At 42.4% G+C, this 5527-nt stretch overlaps 1 long non-coding RNA gene across 1 annotated transcript; it reads right to left on the bottom strand.

Annotated features, from left to right (window-relative positions):
- Nucleotides 1–1449: 1449 nt before the first annotated feature.
- On the bottom strand, nucleotides 1450–4338 carry LOC121278914. Its single transcript, XR_005943293.1, has 2 exons — nucleotides 4184–4338; nucleotides 1450–1787 (listed from the first exon to the last, which is right to left on the bottom strand). It is a non-coding gene; the product is annotated as an uncharacterized LOC121278914 (long non-coding RNA).
- Nucleotides 4339–5527: the final 1189 nt, after the last annotated feature.

The following is a 5527-nucleotide window of genomic DNA, read 5'->3' as shown; positions in this document are numbered from 1 at the left end:
ATGAAGATAGGTGAGGCAGCATGAATTATATTGAATATACAGGATAGAAACAGGCCAGTCAACCCAACTAGTCTCATGCCAAAGTTTATGCTCCACTCAAGCCTCCTCAGATGCTTCCTCATCTAAATCTAACAGCATAATCTATTCTCCTTCCTCATATTTACTCTTAAAATTCCTCTAGACCATTCCTTTGGTAGTTCCACATTTTCCCCACTCTCTAAGTAAAGAGTTTGCTTCTGAATTCCCTATTGGCGTTCTCAGTGGCTATCCTATATAGATGGCAGACAGTTTTGCTCTTCCTCAAAGAAGGCAAAGAAGCAGCAAGTGTCATAAAAAATTGGGAAGTATCGTGTTGATGGTGGTAAGGGGTCTTGAGAGCAGACATGTTAGCAAATCGGAGCTGCTGTGATTAGGGCAGAGGCTTGGGTAGCTGGGGAGGGTGGGTTTGATAATGTCAGTGCTAAATTTGGACCTCATTGGGCAGTGCAGAGAGAGAGAGAGAGATGTGAAGTTATGTTTTATCTTGAGAGCCCTGGTGAGGTCATTATATTTGGCACTGACTCATTCGGCCACGTCTCTCCAGCTTGCTTGGGGTTGACTCATCACCCAACAGAAGGGAAAAGACCCTCCTTCATGTTTTAACTAATTCCATGAGCACATGAATGGCTGGATCAGAGAATTTTGGAATCCCTGGCCAAAGTCATGCTGCATGCTGCTGCAGAACATCATATTGCCCTGACTGCCATTGAAAAGTGCACCTCCCCTTTAAGGGGCTGAAAACTGTCTGTAGGTAGCAGACACTCTGTCAGTTAGCCTATTGTCCCAATTGGTGAGGCACCCCTGAGGTGAGTGGGTTTGAGCTGTTATTTGGGGAGATGGTGGTGCAGTGGTAATTCACTGGGCTAGTAATCCAAAGACTCTGGAGCTGTGGGTTCAAGTCCACCATGGCAGCTGGTGGAAGTATAATGCTAGTTTCAGTAATGGTTACTATGAAGCTATCGTCAAATTTGTAAAAGCCCATCTGGTTCACCAATGCCCTTTAGGGAAGGAAATCTGTTATCCTTACCTGGTCTGGCCTACATGTGACTCCAGACCCACAGAAATGTAGTTGACTCTTAACCTCCTTCTGAAATGGCCTAGCAAGCCACTTGGTTCAAGGGCAATTAAGGATGGGCATCAAATGCTGGCCTTGCCAATGATGTCCACATCCCATGAAAGGAAAAAGAATAATGGAGCCCAGCCATGAAAATAGTTTCAGCATCTACACAATGTGCTCTCCATTTAACAATAAACCCCAATTGATTTATCATTATCCTCTCAAAGGCAGAGAAACAGATTGTGAAATCTTGCCTTTCTCAAAGGGCTTCACTAATATGAAATGAGAAAATAAGAATTGACAGAGACAAGAGAGATGGTATAGACATAAATTGAATCATTGAAAAAATGCAATTAGGACCAGTAGCTCAGCGGTTTAATTACTAGACTAGTTAACAACCTGGACTAATAATTGAGAGAACATGAGTCAGAATCCCACCATAGTAGTTTGAGAATTTGAACTCAATCTGGAAATAAAAATTGATTGTGAAGTTGTTCTAAAAAGCAAGTTCGTCCTTTAGGGAAGGATACCTCTTGTTCTTAGATGGCCTGGCCTATATGTGACTCTACACCAACATGGTTGAGCCTTCACTGACCTCTTAAGTCACTTATTTGAACAAGGCTCAGCAGCATGTTTTCGGAGCCACAAGGGTTGGGCAATACATAGCAGCATTGCTAGTGATGCTCATGACCTGCAAATGAAAACAGAAATGAGGGAAGAGTGTGGTCAAAGTCTGAATGAGGTTGTTAGTACACTGGGGCAAAAGAACAAACAAGACAAGAACGAGGAAGGAGGAGCAAAAAAAGAATAAAACTATGTTCTTAGAAATTGAACCTTATTCGTTATGAAAACAGTCGTTTGGCAGTACAGAACTTGAGTGTTGCTGAAAAAAGAGATATGCTGTCAAAGCTTTTTGTCTGGCACTCGTCAGGACAGCTCACAAGATAAACCAACAGTGAAGGGAACAGCGACTTATACTGCATGAGAAAAGAATTGGTTAGCGAGTGGACCCTGACTGGTAGAGGCATTGCCATGGAGAATACAACAGAGAACTGTTAACTGCCAAGATTTTGTTCAAATTCAAAGCAGGCAGGTTGACTTTGATTGGTCAAGGCAGTGCTCTGGGGGATGAACCAGGGAATAACTATCCCCAGGCTTTTGTTTAGTTGGAAAAGGTGCAATGCATGGACATGAGCCTTCTGCTTGCAATGGACAGGGCTGTGTATGTGAATATATATGGCTTCTAACATGTGTAAGTAAGCCACACTCCAAACCCAGCAGAAGAGATAGTACATAGGTAATGTCACTGAGCTAGTAATCTAGAAGCCCAGGCTAATCCTCTGGGGACAGGGGTTCAAATCCCATCATGGCAGTAGGTAGAATTTAAATTCAATTAATGAACCTGGAATTGAAATCTATTCCCAGTAATGGTGACCATGAAACTATTACTGATTGTTGTAAAAACCCATCTGATTCACTAATGTCCTTTAGGGAAGGGACTCTACCATCCTTACCTGGTCTGGCCTACATGTGACTCCAGACTCACGGCAATGTGGTTGACTCTTAACTGCCCTCTGAAATAGTCAAGCAAGCCACTCAGTTCAAGGGCAATTAGAGATGGGCAAATGCTGGCCTTGAAAATAATGCTGACATCCCATAAAAGAATACAATTTAAAAAGGGATAATTTTAAATTGGTTTTCAGTGCAATTCTTAGCACAATCAGGGTTATTTAGCAAGTGTTGTCCAATCACGAAATCACATCTTAAGTTTGGACACCATGTTTTGAGTTTTGCAGACACGGGCTGGTTGGGTACGGTCAGTATTTTGCCTGTTGCGAAGGGATGTGCTATTTGATATGATCTGCCAATTGTTGGGGCATATGTCCTACAAAAGCTGGCATCACACCGTCACTGAAATTCATATACCACATTACTCAGTTGCGTGATAGGCAAAATGTCTTTTTGGCTTGACGGCAGCATCTTGTTAATGGTGGGCACCACCCTCATGTAGCCACTGCATAGTAACAGCGTGAAATAGCTAGCTTCACCTGTTGCTCAAACTCTTGAGGCACCTCACCCTTCCAGGGTAATCTGAAGTAAACTGAGCATTTTTCAGGGCTGAAAATGGTGGCGTTAGTCCCATTTATGAATTTGCATGATATACAACATGCAATGATTTGACCAGGGTAGCCATTGTCCTGAAGGATGGCTTTGATATGCCCTATTTCAGCATCAAGCTTTCACAGTGAGCTTGGGCCCATTTACGAGGTTGCTGATAAGGCCAATCTTATGGCACATGGAACTATAGGAAACCCAATGTCTATATTGACCAGTGAAGGCTGGCTTGCAATAGACAGTAACAGAGAACCCCTTGGGAGATTTTTGCCTATCGCATAAATTACCTTGCCAGGCATGTAGCCCATACGTCCCAATGACAGGCAGATCATATCAAACAGCATGGCCCTTCGGCTGTTTGCAATAGGCAGAGTACTGACCGTACTCAACCAACCTGTGCTTGCAAAACTCAGAGCATAATGTCTAAAGTTAGATGTAATTCCACAAATGGACAGCACTTTCTGAACAATCCCAAGTATTCTAAGAATTACGAAAATAACCAATTTAAGATTACCAGTCGGCTTGCCATGTAGCTCACTCGCTTACACTTGCTAAGGAGCTACATATATTCATACATGGGACCTGTTGCCTGCAGTCAAAAGGAACATTTCCAGGCATTGTGCCATTTTTGGCAAAAAAAGCCTGGTGGACAATAGTTCCCTGGTGCATTCTCCATAGCATCACCTCGACCAATCAGAGTTAGCTTGCCAACTAATCAGCACCCTTTGCTCATGCAGTATAAACTGTTGCTCTCTTTGGAATTTAGTATTCTTGAACCTGCCCTGATGATTGCAAGATGCAAATCCTCGACAGCACGTCTGTTTTTTTCCGAAATACTCAAGCTCTGTACCACCAAGTGACTAAAATCATATTGTTTTTATGATTATTTTTATAGCTGAAGTTTATTACCATCATTGTTAAAGTCTTTTGACGTGTCAGGCAGATAAATGTGTGGACTTCATACAAATTCACCTTATCTCCAGACTCCCCAGTGATCAATCTTCCTTCAATCATCTCCATGGCAACTTGAGTGAAGTCAGTGATATTTCAGCGTATGTCCATCACCAGAGGCGTGGTTCCACAAGATGTCAGTTGACTGAAAGCTTGACCTCTATGGAAGGAACAAACTAAAAGCAAAGTGAGGTGTTTTATAGTTTACTGAAAAGAAAAGATCAAGCTGTCTAATGAAATGTCAAAACAGCTACCCCGAAAGATAAAATCCATAATCCGAATATGAATTAAGCCCGATACTTGTTGCATGCTAATGCAGCAATTCGGCACTTGCACCATGTATCTTCTTCTTGTAACTGGACTTTGTCTGAAAAGAGCTGGTGATTCTGCAGCTGCAGAAACCCTCATTCAAGCCTTTGTTACTTCCAGATTTGACGATTCCAATGGTCCCTTCATTGACCGGCTCCATGTTTCATCCTCTGTAAACTTGAGGTCATCCAAAATTCTGCAGCTCTTCTCAGCTGATTCACGCAGAGTTCAGTTCACTCATCATCCCTGTCCACCTGCCAGTCCAGCAATGCTGACCTATCAGCTCTGTGCTCGCTGACCTACATTGGCTCCTGGTCAGACATGCCTCAAATTTAAAGTACTTATCCTTGAATGCAAATGCCTCCGTAGCCTTATTCCTCCCTCCGGCTGTTCAGAGTGAAGAAGGGTCAAAAGGACTCGAAAAGTTAACTCTGTTTTTTTCTCTCTCCACAGATGCTGATAGACCTGCTGAGTTTTTCCAGCATTTTCTGTTTTTGTTTCAGACATCTCTATCCTCTTTCATTTCCACCCTCTTGTGCTTCCCCCAATTTCCATCGCCCCAATATTTGTGGCTGTGCTTTGCCGAAGGTGCTATATGAATGCAAATCATTGTTCTAGTTTAATAAAGTGTCACACAACAGATGCCAGCAAAGTTCAAGGGGCAGTGACAGCATGGCTGCAAACTGGCTAAGAGATGGACCCGTGCCTTCAGGGTTAAAGGCACTATATAAATGCTTTTGCTTATGTGATGGATCCCTGTCAGCAGCTTTGTCTGATCATCTAAAAGCTGTGAAATAAAGTTCTTGTAATTTTCATTGAAACGTGACAGCTACAGTAAGTCATGTCAGTGAAAATATACTGTTGGTGTGTGATAATCAGGGGATGCTGATATCTTCTGGCCACTTACCTGTGCAACCAAAACATCATGTGGGATTCTGTCAGTGTTAAAATAACGCTAAAATAAAACAATTCAAAGTATTTTGCTTGAGAGTAAAACGGTATTCACAATTTCGCAACTTTCACATAGTGAAACAACCTGAAAGATCTCTTTTTATA

Source organism: Carcharodon carcharias, chromosome 6 (genome assembly GCF_017639515.1).
Source record: "Carcharodon carcharias isolate sCarCar2 chromosome 6, sCarCar2.pri, whole genome shotgun sequence".
In the NCBI taxonomy this organism is placed as follows: Eukaryota; Metazoa; Chordata; class Chondrichthyes; order Lamniformes; family Lamnidae; genus Carcharodon; species Carcharodon carcharias.
Note: the sequence above shows the minus strand (reverse complement) of the source record. Positions and strands in the feature narration are given on the sequence as shown.